General features: G+C 45.0%; 1 long non-coding RNA gene across 1 annotated transcript in view; it reads right to left on the minus strand.

Moving 5' to 3' along the window:
- Nucleotides 1-1,765: 1,765 nt before the first annotated feature.
- The window catches only part of LOC122543568, a 28,880-nt gene continuing 13,350 nt past the window's right edge, over nt 1,766-17,295 (minus strand). The window contains exon 3 of the long non-coding RNA XR_006310105.1: nt 1,766-3,408. This is a non-coding gene — a long non-coding RNA (uncharacterized LOC122543568). The remainder of the gene's footprint in view (nt 3,409-17,295) is intronic.

A 17,295-nucleotide genomic window follows, 5' to 3' on the forward strand; every position in this document is an offset into this window, starting at 1 on the left:
CAGGCATACAGCATCTCCCCAGTAGGGATCCGCCAGTAGGGATCACCAGGGTGGACAAGTGAACAAGGCCCTTCCCGCACACGGAGCAGGTGAACGGCTGCTCCCCAGTGTGACTGCAGCGATGGCCTTCCATCGAAGAGGGGAATTTGAATTCCTTTCCGCAGTCCCCGCATCTCCACAGTTTCTCCACGACGTGGACCTCCTCGTCCGTCTCTCGAGCATTGACAATCAGTTGAAAGACCAGCCACATACACAATGTGTTCAGTCTCCCACACTGTGAACCGTGTGTTTTTTTTCTTTTTCTGTGTAACCAGAAAAAGCTTTTCCCTCAGTTCACTGGGACACTCTCTCCTAGGTGTGTGACTATCTCTCAGACACACAAATGTCTGGAAACAGATGTTTGGAAACAGTCAGATCACACATGGTTGCTCCTGTTAGATTCAGGCCCCTCGGTCAGATTGTGATGTGGCATTTAATTTGAGGTTTCGGCTCGCAAAGCCTCCTTTTCTCATATCCTATGAAAGGAGATTCCCACAAGTCAAACACTCTCAGCACTGGACTGAAATTCAGAACAACCTCGCTCCTTCCCTGAAGGCTGTGCATCTCCATTCCACACAATCGCCTCCCATTCTCACTTCGATATACCTAATATTCTCCCTCCTCACCCTCCTAAAACTGCTGATGTAGACTTCATGACTGGAGTCATCAATCACCGTTGAGCGGAGAGAGACGTCAAAGGGCGGTCTCCAGTTCTGTGTTCAGAAGTACAAGCTATCTTTATTCGAGCCCTTTACCACACGAGCGGGAGAGGCCAAAAACCGCTGCACATCTGGCTTTCACGTGGGGCCCTCTTAATCATAGCTCAGATCGGAGAAGAGCAATGACCCTCTGATTTCCCCAGGGGGGTACAGCATTTTAATAGGTTTTCTTTGCAATAATTACATGTAACATTGGAATTGTTCCGCCTCCTTCCCCCCCACTTTAATCTATACATCCGTTCCTGTGAAACACAATGATGGACAGCCCTAGGTTCCCTATGATGTTGACCGGATATCGTATCATCAGTCTTCGGCAGCTTACAATGTATCCCATTAATTACACTCTCTTTCAGACGTCCCAGACTTGCTCATCTTGAAGGACTGCTCCAATTCTGCTATTCATTGCTAGCCCTATCAAATTCTATTACTCATCTTATATTTCCCACTGTCCCAATCACAGGAAATATCCAAGGAGGTTAGCTCTTACTAATTGTTATAAGCTTCATAATATTAGTTCTAACTAAACTTAGTTATATGTAAACACTTCACCGTCAGCTAATAAGTTGCAGTTTCCCCGTGTTATACTCACATTTAAATTCAATGATAAAGTTTACTGTCCTCATTACTGGACATACAAAAGATATTAATGTTTACTAGTTGTGTTAAAAAGTTGTACCTACAGTCTGAATAAAGTTACATGGTTAGAAATGATGTTAGAATTCTTTCATTAATAAGCATTATCACTTGTCTCTGTTCTTGTGGGATCATACCTTTCTTTTTAGGTAATGCTCACTGCAAGCATCTCTTTTTGAAATTTTTCCAACAGAACTGTCATTTTTACAGAACAGCCTGTCTATTCATTTGTTCGATTATGTTGATGTGCTGATGGGAGTGGGGGAATAACGAGAGAGAGAAAGAGAGAGAAGTATGAAGAGGAATGGGTGGAGGCTCATGTGGAACATAAATACTGACAGAGCCCAATTGAGCCGACTGGCCTGGCCTAAAAATTGATTGATTGTTTTGATTTATTATCACGTGTACCGAAGTACAGTGAAAAACTTTGCGAGCAGTACAGCCAGATCATAGTAAGTAAGGACATACAGATCATAGGCTGAAAAAAAAACTTGCACAGATTAAGGCAAACAGGTTACACAAGGATGTGCGCTAGACAAGATCAGCATTGTTTGAAGTTAGAGTTCATGCATCAGTCTAATAATGGCAGGGAACATGCTTTTGGTGCACGTATTCAAGCTTTTGTACCTTCTGCCAGATGAAAGAGGTTGGAGGAGATCATTATCAGGGTGGGAGGGGTCTTTGATGATGTTGACAGCCTTTCCACAGCTGTGAAGTGGAAATGGAGTCTATGGATGGGAGGTTGGCATCTGTAGTTTCTTAATATCCTGGGGAGAACAGTTGCCATACCAGGCTGCGATGCATCCGGACAGTCTGCTTTCTGTGATGCATCTGTAGGAGTTCGTGAGGGTCCTTATGGACATAAGAGATACTGAGGACTGCAGATGCTGGGGGAAATGCTAAATTTCCTGATCTGCCTGAGGAAGAGGAGGCGTTGTTGTGCTGGAGACTCAATGGCACAGGCAGAAATGTGTCTGTTTTAGATCTACCTGTAGTGGTCGGATAAACACTAGTTAATATCCAGGATGAAATGAAAAGTTCCTTCAGCAGATCCTGTGGATCGTCTCAGAGGGAAGGTGCAGTCCCATGCTCAAAACTGGAAACAGAGTGGATGAGAGCGACCAGTTTGGCAGAAAGTAACTCCTTGTTCTTCCCAGTTCACCCACGGTTCAGTCCCGAATGTGTTTCCCAGCAGCAAGAACAGCAGACTCCATCCTCAAGTGATCACTGGCGAATTTCCTGGTGTTTCACCAGACTGGAATCTGATCAAAGCCCTTCCCGCATACGGAGCAGGTAAACGGCCTTTCTCCGGTGTGGACCCGCTAACGTGACTGCAGGTTGGAGAACTGGGTAAACTTTTTCTCGCATCAGAGCAGGTGAACGGCCGCTCCCTGGTGTTGGCTCGCTCGTGTTTGTGCAGGGTGGATAAATCGTAGAAGCCATTGCCGCACATGGATGTGAACCTGCTGCTGGATCAGGAGGTGATGTGACCTAATGAAGTCTTTCCTGCACTGTGGGCAGGTGAACAGCCTCTCCCCAGTGTGGAAACGCTGATGAATCTCCAGCGCAGATGCGGAAGAGAAACCGTTCCCACACTGCCCGCATTTCCACAGTTTCTCCCTAGTGTGGGAGTCCTTGTCTCTCTGCAGGTGCAATGTGTCAGTAGAAAGTTCGCCCACCCTTACAGCACCTGTATGGTGTGATTTGTTTCTTCAGTCTGTGTTACTAGTTAAGCCTCTGATAATTGGAACATTCTTACTCGGTCTGTGAAATAGGTTAAAGCTTGCTCCACTGTCACTATTCTGGGATACTCTCACTCAGTGTGTGGCTCTCAAAGATTTTCCAGTCACACTGATGTTTCAAACTTAACGAAGCAGACAGAACAGACAGACCTCGCTTCTCCTCCTCGTTTTCAAAGCTGTCTATATTCACAGTTTGGGTGAATCAACTGACCGCCAGATACTGACATGAAGCTTGGTTTGAGATTTCTGCTTCCAAATTCTTCTTTTCTGTTGTCCTGCAAAAGAGATTTAAAGATGTTGTCACTGTCAGTCCATGATATTAATTCAGAACACATTAATTCCAGTTTCTGTGGAGTATTTGATCCTCTGTTAATCTCCAAGGCTAATAGGGCGTCATAGTTGAATGGGGCTGCTTGGATTCCCCCACTAAGCATTGCCAGGGACTCAAATTGCTGTAAGGTCATCTTTTGTGCTGTAATAACTCTTTTACTGAAGATATATAATGTACCTGCAGTATGAAATTACAAGCCAGAAATAATTACAAATAAAGCTTTTGGAACCATAAATACGACACCAATGTCTGAATGTGGAAGTTGGACAATGAGCATCTGAAGCTCAAGGTTGTTACTGCTCCTCTCTCTCTGAATGAAGATTGAGTTTCACTCTAGACTGCAACTTCCTTCCTCTGTTCAACATCTGTGAGCAAAACATTTTCCCCCTCTTCTCCATTTCTGTTATCATTGTGGGACTAAACTGTTGACTTGCAGGAATTGAAGGGAAGGGAAATGAACCCGGGGAGGGGGCAGACTCTAGATAGCTACTTCTAGGTCGCTTGGTTTTAAGGATGTTGCGGTGATTCGAGGGTTTGATCTCTTGGAAGAGACTGAGTAGACTGAGACTATTTCCCTGGATCACCAGAAGCTGAGGGGTGATCAAATCATGAGGGGCATGGATAGGGTAAATAGACAAGGTCTTTTCCCTGGGATGGGGGTGTGCAAAACTGGAGGGCATAGGTTTAGGGTGAGGGGGGGGGAGGTTTGAAAGGGACCTGGTAACTTTTTCACACAGAGGGTGGTGCATGTGTAGAATGAGCTGCGTGAGGAAGTGGTGGAGGCTGGTACAAATACAACATTTAAAAGGCATCTGGACGGGTACATGAATGGGAAGGCTTTAGAGGGATACAGGCCAAATGCTGGAAAATGTGATGGATAATTTGGGATATCTGGTCAGCATGGACGAGTTGGACAGCCTCAAGTGGGGAATTATATAGGCAAGGTAGCAGCAGCCACTCCAGCCTTTCAGGCTTTGAGGCAGTGTTTGATCAACATCATAACATGCATGCATTCCTATACAGTCGGTCATGCAAATGTATTTTTTCCCTGGGAATAAATGGATAGGCCTTCAGGCCGCATACCCAATATGTTCCATTTAATATTTGGGGAATGATCGTGGCAGTGGCTTGGCTGGTGTAGACACAAGATAATTTTCCTAATCGGAAGGGTGCGATATCATTCTGATTACAGAAACAAGTGGTATTTACTATTCCTTTCGGTGGGGAAACTCTAAGGCCATCGATAGCACCCAGAGTTTTTGGGGCTGGTCGAGGGAACCACCCCGCAAAGTTATAATTACCCCTTTCAAATCTCCAAGTTGTATCATTTGAGCCAGAGTCAAATTGTTGTATATCGTACACTTCTCTTTTGGTAAGTGGTATTACTGTGAGAGGAATTCCAGATTCCCCATGGTGTGGGATCTCAGCACATACCCAACAGGCGATTGGGTATGCCCCTTTTGTTTAGCATAATTCTGATATAAAGCGGTAAAATAATTTTTCCCACCCCCCCCTTGGCAGCTAGCGCCAATATTATCGTGACAACATAAAGCTGACCATTCATCTCAGCTCACAACCCTATCAGTCTATTCCCTAACCCTTTAAATACCAGGGAGGAGTGAGTCCATGCAACACTTACAATTGTTTTGGGATACAGTTTTTTTTAACCAATACTGAATAGTCTCTTATCTCAGTTTCTTTTTGCTCAGCTTGACTTTCAGAGGGTTGTCTGTAGGATGTGCTTGCCACTCTGCCGGAGGGGAAGGAGTGTCCACCGGGCCCTTAACACGAGTGTGATGACTCCACCCTTTTTCAGCAATTCAGATGGCTGTTTCAGTAGTCAGGAGGGTTAGGAACGGTCCGTTCCCAGCTTGGGTGCAGTTTGGTATCTTTCCAGGTTTTGATCAGGACCCAATCACCCAGTTGTATTCGATGTATGGCGAACTCAAGTGGAGGTGTCTGGATCAACAGACCCTTCTTCCTCAGGACAGACAAAGAAGAGCCGAATGCCACAATATAGTTCTTTAAAAACTTATCATTGAACTCTACAGTTGGTAATTGTCCTGTCACTTCCTCATCATTTCCTCTAATTAGGGTTGGCTCAAATATAGGCACCAAGAATTCCTCAACGTTTACTCCGGAAACCCTGAGATTCTTGTTAGTCAATTTAGGTCTAAACCTTAGGGATGATCCACCAAAAATACTGCGCCCTCCCCTTCTGGTCCCACCTTAAAATTTATCAAGGGTTCCCGGTGGGTCTCAGGAGGAAGGACCCCTGACTCCCCAAATCTTCATCTAAAGTCATTAGGAAAACGGCTAATTTCTCGTACTAATTCCGGGCATTCCCGTTTAAAATGCCCCACTTTCCCGCAATGGTAACACCCTGCCTGTTGCCTCCTTTCCCGGGTCTCTGACACTTGTCTTTCATGTCCTCCCCTACCCTTCCTGTTATCCCCTGATCCCATTCTCCTTTTTGTTATTTCTTCTACTGCCGCCACCATCATTTTGGCTTTCTGCTTCTCGTCTTCCCTTTTCACATACACTTTCTGTGCCTCACATAACAGTTCTTCCATCTGTCTTTCACTCCATCCATCTAATTTCTGTATTTTCTTTTGTATTTTTCTGTTCTTTCCCCGATTCCTCTGTATTCATGGGACATAATTTTACTCCCGCGCTCCCTATCCAACCAGCCGCATAATTGGACTCTTTTTGACTGTACGCTTCTTTTCAATTGACATATATATTAAGATCTTGACACAGCCAATCCTCATCGGACCCATATTTGGGCCAAAAAATACCAGGCGCCTTAATACTTTCTCTAGTCCAAATGAAACAACAATAGTTTATCATTGTGGCCTTATCTTTCTCCCGCGTCCAGGAATTGTGTTCCCAATTACCCAACATTTTCCCCAAAGGACTGTCAGGCAGAATATATTCATCTTTAATGTTATTTACAGATCGATCATTACACAGGCAACTTCCCGTGCCTCCCATTGTTGCTAATTTAATTAATCTTAATGAGGTCCGGTGTCACCTTCTTCCACACCCCCTTCAGGGTCTTGACTAGACACCTTACTCGTCCGATTAATCTGACCAATTATATGCTTTTTTTTGAGACTTCAACTGTTCTCCATAAATCACTTTTATGTAAGGATAAAGGAGATTACTTAGAAACTGATAGTAAGGCAGTCATGACCTGTAAAAAGAACAGGAGTTAACATTTTATTTCATAATCTGTAAAATCCTTAATCTTAAAAGAAATCATTTTAAAATTTCCATAGTAGAAATCAGATTCAAAACAGTCCTGGATCTCAAGCTCCAGGGAACAAAGCACATACATTCAATCACCAACAAACAAATGTGCATTCAAATCGAATCACAAAGGGTTAAACTTTCTACTAGCTGTACAGCTCTTTCTCTCTCACACACATGCGCACACACACACAGACACCGTATCTCACAGACATTTTGAGCTTCCTGCAACGACTCCTCTAGCTTTTGAATATTCTGGACATCTGGCCATAAGTTAGTTACGAAGTGCACCCTCAGTAGCCCTTCAGCTACTAGTCCTTCTGACATGGGCTGTTTTCCATTGACATATGCTTAATTTTATATATCGCCAATTCCCCGTACATTTGTACGTCCTGACCACAAAGGCAATACTTAAAGGTCTCTTTTCTCACCTTGGTCTGTGCACAGAGTTACCTGGTCATTTTTGGTGCGCCCCATCCCGCAGCAATTCCTGTAGCAAATACCGCTGCCCCCGATTGCCCGGATATATCCTTTAAGACCTTTCCCTACCCGGGTCTTGTGCACAAGAGTTGCCTAACCGAACCCGCTGCATCTGCCCGCCTTGTTTCCAGGGTCTTCCAGTCCGGATCGTACTCGCCCAAACCACGAACGACAAGCAAGGGAGTCGGAGATCACCGAAATCGGCGAGGTGCACCTCCCCCATCGTCCCAAGAGTGTCAAGCAGTCGGAGTTTGGGATCCTGGGCGAGGCCCCCAATTGTGAGAAACAGAACTCACAAATCAATCAGCCTGAGACAAAGCCTTGGAAACAAGAACAATTTATTACAGCCTTGCAAGTACCGGACGCTTCTGCAATCAAGCAGAGATGCGCGCGAAAACAGAGTCTGTTAGCATTCTTATTCAGTTTACAAGTTGCGGAATCACACCTCCCTTTTCCCATCCTATCATAAGCTGATTACCTCACTTGTTTTTCCTCTAGTTATTTTCTTATCTGGCCATCCTGCTGTGGAGGAGAAAGTGAGGTCTGCAGATGCTGGAGATCAAAGTTGAAACTTTATTGCTGGAACAGCACAGCAGGTCAGGCAGCATCCAGGGAACAGGAGATTCGACGTTTCGGGCACAGGCCCTTCTTCAGGAATGAGCAGAGAGTGTTCAGCAGGAGAAGATAAAAGGTAGGGAGGAGGGACTTGGAGGGGGGGGAGTTGGAAATGTGATAGGTGGAAAGAGGTCAAGGTGAGGGTGATAGGTCGGAGTAGGATGGAGGCGGAGAGGTCAACAAGAAGACTGCAGGTCAGGAAGGCGACGTGGTCGACGGTGCCCTCCACCGCATCTCCTCCACTTCCAACTCCCCTCCTCCAAGTCCCTCCTCCCTACCTTTTATCTTCTCTCGCTCCGCGAGTAGGCGGCCTGTCTCCCCAATATAGAGGAGGCCACACCGGCTGCAGCGGATGCAGTAGATGATGTGGGTGGAGGTGCAGGTGAATCTGTGGCGGATATGGAAGTTTCCCTTGGGGCCTTGGAGAGAAGTGAGGGGGGAGGTGTGGGCGCAAGTGTTGCACCTCCTGCGGTTGCAAGGGAAGGTGCCGGGAGTGGTGGTTGGGTCGGTGGGGGGTGTGGATCTGACAAGGGAGTCGCGGAGGGAGTGGTCTCTACGGAAAGCTGATAGGGGAGGGGAGGGAAATATATCCTTGGTGCTGGGGTCTGTTTGGAGGTGGCGGAAGTGACGGCGGATGATGCGCTGTACATGGAGATTGGTGGGGTGGTAGGTGAGGACCAGTGGGGTTCTGTCCTGGTGGCGGTTGGAGGGGCGGGGCTCAAGGGCGGAGGAGCGGGAAGTGGAGGAGATGCGGTGGAGGGCACCTGCTGTCCTTGTCTGTATTCTTTGTTCCTTGTTTGTTACAGCTTGTTCTTTTATCCAGTTTCTCTTATCACACTATAAGCTTTATTGTGAAATGTCCCTGCTGCTTCTTTTTGTGTTCAGCTACAACCCTTCATAGTTATTTCCTAGCTTAAAACTATTTTCTTTAAAAGACCCTCTATATTCATTAAAGTCTTCGCCTTAAGTATGCTACATGCTACAAGAATTCCGCGAAGGTTTGTATAATGTCCCACCCCTGCAACACCCCTCCCCCACCTGCAGAACTACATTTCTAACCTCCCACAAAGAACATAGAAAAGTACAGCACAGATGGCCCATGATGTTGTTCTGAGGGTTAATCCTAATGTAAAATAAAATAACTTAAGCTACACACCCCTCAACTCACCGCTATCCATGTGCATGTCCAGCAGTTGCTTAAATGTCCTTAATGACCCTGCTTCCACCACCACTGCTGGCAATGCATTCCATGCATTCACAGCTCTCTGCATAAAGAACTCTCTGACGTCCCCTCTATAACTTTCTCCTATTATCTTAAAACTATGACCCCTCGTACCAGTCAACCCTGGCCTTGGGAAAAGTCTCTGGCTATTGACTCTATCAATTCCTCTCATTATCTTGTATACCTCGATCAGGTCACCTCTCTTCCTCTGAGTTTATTCAACCTCTCTTCATAAAGCAGGCCAGTCCAGGCAGCATCCTGGTAAATCTTCTTTGCACCTTCTCCAAAGCCTCTGTATCTTTCCTGTAGTAGGGCAACCAGGAAAGGACACAATATTCCAACTGTGGCTTCACCAGGGATTTGTAGAGCTGTAGCAAAACCTCGCGGCTCTTAAACTCGATCCCCCTGTTAATGAAAGCCAAAACACCATATACTTTCTTAACAACCCTATCCACTTGGGTGGCAACTTTGAGGGCTTTATGTACCTGCACACCAAGATCCCTCTGTTTCTCCACACTGCCAAGAATCCTGTCTTTAATCCTATATTCTGCATTCGAGTTCAACCTTCCAAAATGCATCACTTCTCATTTAGCCAGGTTGAACACCATCTGCCATTTCTCAGCCTAGCTCTGCATCCTGTCTATGTGGCACTGCAGCCTGTAATAGCCCTCGACACTATCAACGGTCTTTGTGTCATCTGCAAATTTACTAACCCACCCCTCAACCTCCTCATCCAAGTCATTTATAAAAACTACAAAGTGCTGAGGCCCAAGAACAGAGCACTGCGGGACCCCACTCAACAGTGACTTCCAGGCAGAATAACTTTCCATCTACAACCACTCTCTGCCTTCTGAATCCAGAAAGCCAAATCTCCCTGTGTGCCATACTTCCTGACTTTATGAATGACCCTACCATGGGGAACCTTATCAAATGCCTTGTTGAAATCCATTTACACCATATCCACTGCTCAAACTTCATCAACCTGTCTTGACAGCTTCTCAACGAACACAATAAGATTTGTGAGGCATGACCAGCCCCTCACAAAGCCATGCTGACTGCCTTTTTTCATGCTATGCTTTGCCAAATATTCATAAATCCTATCCCTCAGAATTCTTTCCAAAACTTTGCTGATCACAGACGTAAGACTGACTGGTCTGTAATTGCCAGGGATTTCCCTATTACCCTTCTTGAATACAGGAACAATACTTGCCTCCTTCCACTCCTTTGGTATGACTCCCACGGAAAGTGAGAAGGCAAAGATCTTCACCAGAAGCTTAGCAACCTCCTTTCTCACTTCCCTGAGCAGCCCACAGTAAATCTGGTCTGGCCCTGGGGACGAATCAATCTTAATGTTTTCCAAAATTTCCAGCACATCAACTTCAGCAATCTTGATCTGGTCAAGCCTGTATCCCAGCTCCTCAAAGTTCTGATTCACAACAAGGTCCCTTTCCTTAGTGAAACCCGAAGAAAAAAACTCATTTATCACTAGATGCTTGGCAGTACAGTTGCAGAGTCACAGTTATACCACACGAAAACAGAACCTTCAGTCCAACCAGTCCATTCCAAACATGATCCCAAACTAACACGTCCCCACTTGTCTGCTCTGGCTCATATACCTCCAATCCTTTCCTAATCACTTACCCATCCAAATGTCTTTTAAATGTTGCAATTGTATCTGCATCCACCTTTTCCTCAGGAATTTCATTCCACACACAGTCCATCTTCTATGGAAAAAAAATGCCCAGTGTTTTTGTTAAGTCTCTCACCTTAAAAGAATGTGCCCCCAGTCTTTAAGTGCCCCATTCTAGGCAAGAGGCAGCTACCATCAACTGTATCTGTACTCTCATTATTTTATAAACTTCTGTCAGGTCCCCTCTCAATCTTCTATGTGCCAGTGAAAAAGGTCCCAGCCTTTCCTTATGGCAGAATGGGTCTTTAGTCCCTGGGGTTTAGAAGAATGAGAGGTGACCTCATTTAAATCAGCACAGGTTCTGATAAAATGCTTCCATGTCAGGGAATCTAGAACTCACTGATATAGATTACAAATATGGACTCTCCCATATCAGGCTGAGATGAGCAATTTATCCTCTCTCGTTAGTTTATGGAATGCTCCCCTTCAGAGAGCATTGGAGACAGGCTCATGGAATATATTCAAGGCTGAATTGAACATAATTTTGCGTGAGAAGGGTATGAAAAGTTATCGAGAATGGGCAGGAAATGGAATTGAGTCCACAGCAGCACAGACATGATGTTGTGGAATTGTAGAGCAAGCCCCATCAGCTGAATGGCCCACTCCTGGTCCAATCTTTTACAGGGCAGGAAGAGGCGAGCATAGATCTGTGAGTCGACATCTTTCAGCATTTTTGGGAGAATTTGGAGCAGTGATAGTAAAAGCTATAGCATAGTGAAAATGTAGGGAGACTGTGGCATTGAGATTCACATTTTTGGGGGAAGAAGAGGAGAAAGAATGTTCCACAGGAACCAGAATTGTCTGTTTGGAATTTCTATTGTGTGCAGACAGTGACAGACTATGTAATCGTCTTTTATAGGATACGGGAGGGGAAGGAATTGCAGCCAGAAATCTCAAAACAATTTCTGATAAAGACAATCGATTCATTGGCATGGGAATATCATCAGCTTTTGAATCTCACAGGATTTTTTATTTCTCTTCTGTCCTGTGAGATTCAAAAGCGTTCAAACATCAGTGAGACATGCACACAGACCCGAGTAAGATTGTCCCAGTGACCTGACTGTGGAAAGAGCTTTAAGCGGCTACGCAGTCTGAAATAGCAACATCCTATTTGCAGCAGCAAGAGACAGAACACCTTGTGTGTGTGAGTGGTCTTTCAACTGATTGTCGAAGCTGGAGAGAGATGAGGATTCCCAAGTGATGGACAAACCATGGAAATGTGGGGACTGTGGGATGGAATTCAAATTCCCGTCCTTGCTTGAACGCCATCGGCGCGGTCACACCAGGGAGAGACCGTTCACCTGCTCCGTGTGTGGGAAGGGATTCAGTCAGACCGGCCATCTGCACCAGTGGGTCTGCACAAGAGAGAAGCCGTTCACCTGCTCCGTGTGCTGGAAGGGATTCACTAATTAGTCTGACCTGCTGATGCACCAGCACCTCCATACCAGAGAGTGGCCGTTCACATGCTCCGTGTGTGGGAAGGGGTTCACCCATTCATCCACCCTGCGGAAACACCAGCGTGTCCACACCGGGGAGAGGCCATTTACCTGCTCCATCTTCGGGAAGGGGTTCACTCAGTCCTCCAACCTGCAGAGACATCAGCGCGTCCACACCAGGGAGAGGCTATTCTCCTGCTCCGTGTGTTAAAGGGATTCAATCAGTCATCCCATCTGCTCAGACACCAATCCAGTCACACCCAGTAGAGAACATTTGGATTCTTTGTGGGTGTGACTGGTAATAGTATTCAAGAGGGCATACGTGCACTGGTCAGTTGAGCACCTATTAAGGCACATTTACTGATTTGGAACACGCAGTAGAGTCGGGAGATGTACACTTGTCATGTTTGACTCTGTGAAGAAATCTACCTCCTGTAAAGATTGGGTCTGGTTTTTCCCTTCCCCACGAAGCTGTCAGGACAATAACATGGCGTGAAATATTGTATGAATGGGCTCTTTATTAACCCACTCACAAACACTTTATACATACTCATTCATCAGTCTTTACAAACCTGCTGACAAGAGCCCTATATCTAATATACCGCATTCCCATGTCGTTCATTCATAATTCCTTTCTATAAGGCGGTTTCATTCAGTCATTCATAAAACTGTGGTTTTGTAGTATATTTTACTATTACAAGATAGACTAAATTAAACACCCCTTTCAACCCATTACTGCTTTTTCACACCTTCAATCCTTAAGAGCTCTTGCTATAAGCAGTGTTTAGGCCTATTTCTACATCAAAAGCTACCTCTGATTGACTGTCGATATCATAACATATTCAGAACAACACCATCCCTGAACACCAAGTCTTCACAAACGATTATAATATTAATCAGCCCTTACCATCCATCTCTCGGGACCCGAATAGATACAGAACATCAAACAGTTTCTCCAACTGGCAGCCACTATCCTCTTTAAGAAACTTACTATCAAGACTGTGCTTCCATGAAATTGCATGAATGAATGAAACTCACGCCGGTAAGTAAATAAATCTCACAACCTAGGCAGGGTAAGCAGTTTAATATCCTTTATTCTTTTATTCAGTGAAGGTACAATCTCTAATGTATTTAGAGCATATAGGAGTCATATTTTTCCGAACATTTGCTAACTTAAAAGACAAAAGGACTAACAATTGTTAATTGTGCAAGTAGACCACACAGACACACTATTGGGAGTAGCAGGCAGCATTTAGCACACGTTCAAACCATCTCCTGTTTCCCCAGGGTAGAAGTCTGCCAAGCCTGTGCGTACAATAGATAAAACAATATAACACCACAGTGATGGAATGTTAATATATGTCAGAACTGTGTGTATAGAGGCTGCTGTAAGAATGGTATTTCGGATTCCATCACCACCACAAACTTGAGCTCCTTGTGGTTGCTGAATAAAGAGGCTATTTTCACCACTTACTGCTGAGTTTGATCGTTAATTGAACACAATTCCAGGACGGGAACAGAGAATGGTCGTCCAGTGCTGAAGGTTGGACAAAAAGGAAAACCAAAGCTTTTGACGACAGCTTACAATCCGAGTGGCTTTTGTGAGAAATGCCCAGAGGTATTTGGAAGTTATCAGTGTCTGGTGACCCAATGATGTTCCCAGGGTCTCAGCCACACAACAAGTGGCAGGATGGAGGTGGGGGGAATGTAGATATAAGTTACGTCCCCACCCTAGAGCTGTACAGCACGGGCACAGTCCACTTGGTCCAACCCGTCCTGCCGACCAGATGTCCCAAATTAATCTCATCGCATTTGACCCATATCTCTCTCAACCAGATGACTTTGAAATGTTGTAACTGTACTAGCTTCCACCACTTCTTCTGGCAAGTCATTCCATACAAGCACCACCCTCTGTGTGAAAACATTGCCCCTTAGATCCCCTTCCCTCTCACCTTTAACCACTAGTTTTGGACACAAAAGAGTCTGGTTCCATGCAGTACAGCTCTTTGACTCTGGTGTAAGTGATAATATATTCTTGGTGGTCCAGACTTGATGGGCCAAAGGGCTTTTCTGTACTGTATGATTCTGTGATCAGAAAGCTCGAGTAGGGTTCCACAAGAAAATTGCCTCTTTATGCCTTTCAGAAGCATACACCATTTAAAACAGATTAATACATAATAAACTTCACCTGGAATTTAAGAACAGACATTGTTCCATCAGAGCAGACTCCTTCTGTGCTGAAGCTATTCTATAGTTTGTGGGAGTTCAGGCTGAGGAACGTTAACTATTTAGATCTAGATGTTACACATGTAAGTCTGGAGTAACTGTAGATCAGGAAAGAATGGTACTCCCTATCTCTGTAATCCTGTTAGGTTAACAAGAGGGAGAGGATGTCAAATCTAAAGAGCATACAGAGAACTGTGCAGCTTGTTCAGTCAGTTGAGTTGGTTCTACACTCAGATGAGACTGGACACTGCTTTTGATGGATCCTAATTAAATACTACAAATCCAAGGAATGTGTCATGGACAAATCAAACGTGACATTTGGAGAAATAGATGCTGACAGGAATTGTGTGTGGAGAGGAAACGGTTAATGTCTAGAGTCTGATTTCACTCTTGTTCAGAACTGAAAAGGGCTGGAAAATGCTGTTTTTTATGCTGAAGACAGAGTGGGGAGTAAGAGTGAGGGGAGCACACGGTGCGAGTACCCACAGCCAAAGGCATAGATTGCTAACGATGGTGAAGGAGCGATTGAGATATTGTATGGGTGTTAATGAGGCTGTGAAAAAGAGAAAGTGTTCACTCTGCTCAGACAAAGTCAACAAGACAAGGCTGTGTGGGAAAATGGAAGAAAATTGGAGAAGACTAAGCAGGACAGACTTACACAGTGCATGGTAGAGCCCTGCAGAGTGTTGCTGAACAAATAGTCCCAGAAGGACTATTTAGTGGGCGGCACGGTGGCACAGTGGTTAGCACTGCTGCCTCACAGCGCCAGAGACCGGGTTCAATTCCCGCCTCAGGCGACTCTCTGTGTGGAGTTTGCACATTCTCCCCGTGTCTGCGTGGGTTTCCTCCGGGTGCTCCGGTTTCCTCCCACAATCCAAAAATGTGCAGGTTAGGTAAATTGACCATGCTAAATTGCCCATAGTGTTAGGTGAAGGGGTAAATGAAATGGGTCTGGGTGGGTTACGCTTCGGCGGGTCGGTGTGGACTTGTTGGGCCGAAGGGCCTGTTTCCACACTGTAAGTAATCTAATTTCTAATCTAATTTCTAAGGGCACTCGCTTAATTCCTTGAAAGTGGAGTCATGGGGAGACAGGATGGTGAAGAAAGTGCTTGCTTTCATGGGTCACAGTTTTGAGTATAGGAGTTGGGATGTCATGTTGTGTTTGTACAGGACATTGGTGAGACTGTGCAGAAGGTTGGTCACCATTCATTTGGAAGAACCCTGTTAAACTGGAGACGATGGACAAAAGATTTACAGGGATGTTGCCAGGATTGGAGGTTTTGAGTTATAGTGAGTGGCTCGGGATTTTTCACCCTGGAGCGTCAGAGCCTGAGAGGCAACCTTATGGAGGTTCATAAATTATGAGGGGCATGGAGAGGGTGAATAGCCAATGTCTTTTTCTCCCAAGGTGGGGGAGTCCAAAACTAGAGGGCATATCTTTAAGGTGAGAAGGGAAAGATTTAAAAGGGACCTCATGGACAACTTTTTCATGCTGATGGTGGTATGTGTGTGGAATAAGTTGCCAGAGGAAGTTGTGGAGATAGGTACAATTACAATAGTTAAAAGACATCTGGATGAATAATTTGGATCGAGAGGGATATGGGCCAAATGCTGGAAATTAGGACTGGGTCGGATTGGGATATCTGGTCAGCATGGATGAGTTGAACCGAAGGATCTGTTATCGTGCAATATGAGTTATAGTCTTATAGACTTCTAGTCTATAACTCTATGACTGAAACCAGACCTTTGTACTGATAACCCTCCTGCTGGATTTTTTAATGCACCCAGTTTCAAGAGATTTCTGGTGGATAAAGCAGCACATGCCCCCTATCCTGGGAATCCTGGAAAATCTAAAGGGGCTGTTAAAAGTATTTTAACTTTGGGAACACTGGGTCTTGTGGAAGCAGGGCATTTGTCAAATATTTTCAGAGAAATTCTCCATAACTGGCGGACTACAAACAGTTTTCCCACGGAATGTTACACAGATATTAAGCATGTTACATTCTCCTGAAAAGTGAAGAAGGATTGATCTTGCTAACGTGAAACAAATGTTGGAGAGAAAGGAAACCACCAAGATCAAAATGGTTGATGAAAGTCAACACTTATCAGATTGTTTCTCGAACAGAAAAGCTTGCACTGGAAGAGGGGCATCTCATACTTATTTCTTCAATTAGTTTTGAAATATTGTTGGTGTGTCTTACTGGTTAAGTCATGGTTATGGTTGTTAAAGGTCAGTCATCTCAGCTACAGGACGTCTCTGTAGGAGTCCCTTAGGGTAGTGTCAAAGGCCCAACCCATCTTCAGCTGCTTCATCAATGACCTTCCTCCATCATAAGGTCAGAAGTAGAAATATTCACCAATAATTGCACAACATTGAGCACTATTCACAACTCCTCACATCCTGAAGCAGTTCAGTTTCAAATGCAACAAGATCTTAACAATATCCAATTGGCTGATGAGTGGCAAGTAACATACATGTCACATAAATGCCAAGCAATGACTCATTTCAAAAGAGATAATCTGACTACCGCCCGTGACATTCATTGGTGTTACTGTCACTAAGTGCCATTGATCAGAAACTCAACTACACTCACCACAGTGGCTACAAGAGCAGGTCAGAGGCGAGGGATACTGTGGCAAGTAAACCACCTCCTGACTCCCCAAATTCTATCCATCTTCTACAAGGCACAAGTCAGCAGTGTGATGGAAAACTTTCCCTCTCACTTGGATGGGTGCAACTTCAATAGCACTCAAAAAGCTTGATACAATCCAGGACAAAGTAGCCTGCTTGATTGGCACCATATCCACATGCATCTACTCTCTCCACTGCCAATGTTCAGAAGCAGCTGAAAATGTGTTGCTGGAAAAGCGCAGCAGGTCAGGCAGCATCCAGGGAACAGGAGAATCGAC

The sequence above is a fragment of the Chiloscyllium plagiosum genome, chromosome 44, assembly GCF_004010195.1.
Source record: "Chiloscyllium plagiosum isolate BGI_BamShark_2017 chromosome 44, ASM401019v2, whole genome shotgun sequence".
In the NCBI taxonomy this organism is placed as follows: Eukaryota; Metazoa; Chordata; class Chondrichthyes; order Orectolobiformes; family Hemiscylliidae; genus Chiloscyllium; species Chiloscyllium plagiosum.